The sequence below is a fragment of the Notothenia coriiceps genome, unplaced genomic scaffold, assembly GCF_000735185.1.
Source record: "Notothenia coriiceps isolate Sejong01 unplaced genomic scaffold, NC01 NC01_scaffold00037246, whole genome shotgun sequence".
In the NCBI taxonomy this organism is placed as follows: Eukaryota; Metazoa; Chordata; class Actinopteri; order Perciformes; family Nototheniidae; genus Notothenia; species Notothenia coriiceps.
The window spans coordinates 7,866,132-7,867,242 of record NW_011369947.1 but is presented as its reverse complement, the minus strand read 5'-3'; the positions used below and the strand labels follow the sequence as shown (position 1 = coordinate 7,867,242).

At 46.9% G+C, this 1,111-nt stretch overlaps 1 long non-coding RNA gene across 1 annotated transcript in view; it reads left to right on the top strand.

Annotated features, from left to right (window-relative positions):
- The window catches only part of LOC104965686 (uncharacterized), an 8,440-nt gene extending 8,285 nt beyond the window's left edge, over positions 1-155 (top strand). The window contains exon 3 of the long non-coding RNA XR_800564.1: positions 145-155. This is a non-coding gene — a long non-coding RNA (uncharacterized lncRNA). The remainder of the gene's footprint in view (positions 1-144) is intronic.
- The last annotated feature ends 956 nt before the right edge of the window (positions 156-1,111 follow it).

Sequence of the window (1,111 nt, the reverse complement as noted above, 5' to 3'; positions counted from 1 at the left end):
ACTCAGCAAAAGGTCAAGCCCCTCTCCTCCTTCTTTACTGACTTGTGACAAACGCCCTCTACACCTCCGTCTTCTATATCACCTAAACTGCCATTACCCCCCCCGCAAATGCCCTTTCCATATTGGACTCCCCCGCCACCCAAGTGCTTCCTGCACCCCGGCGTCACGCCCTACACCCTGTCAGAATGCCGCCTGTCGCGCCTCCTTACCAAGGACAGGCAGGCCGTGAACCATTACACCTGTACCATCGCCTCCTTTCACCCTGGCTTACCCTAGCTTTAAAGAAATCAATAACAAATGTTTACTGTTTGCATAAAAGCCCAAAACCGCGCTTACGCCCACCCGTACTGGCGATCTTTTAAACATCACCACACCCACCCACGCCTCCACTCGAGAGAGGCCTGCTGACACGGCCCTCCTGCCTGGACACCCCAAATCCCCGAGGCCTAAACCAGCCGCAGCACCAGACACGACGCCCTCCTTCGCCTGCACCGCCCAACAGCACCCCGGAACGACTTGCCCCTCCAGGTTAGACTTGCTCCAACTCTGCCTGTTTTTAAATCTCGTTTAAAAACCCACTTATTTTCCCTGGCTTTTACTGGCCAGGTATGACACTTGTGCTTTTAAATTTGGGTTTTTTATCTTATTAGTGTTTTGTATTGTTTTTACGTCATGCAGGAGAGTTTTTCAGTCTGTGGCTTCTGATCTGGTTACATTGTCTTGTGTTTTACATTTGTTTCATGTCCTGTCTGTTTTTTATGTATTTATGCTATGTTTTTATACAGTTGTTGATGTACAGCACTTTGTTCAACTCTGTTGTTTTTAAATGTGCTATATAAATAAAATGAATTGGATTGGATTGACAGCCAAGGGGGGAATCAGGCGAGAGCAAGCGAAATGGAGACGTCTCGACTGAAGCGACGGCTATAATGGTATCACTTGCCGTCTCGTGGAATAATGATCGCAATTAGGGGTGAATAAAGGGGAGATTACTGAAGGAGCTTCGGATCTTAAGAAGATGGTTCGCTTTCAAAAGAACTATAGGAGTTCAGCAACAAAACATGATGTACCATCATCCCTAGTAAACATTTGTCAGCATTCAAATGTTTTA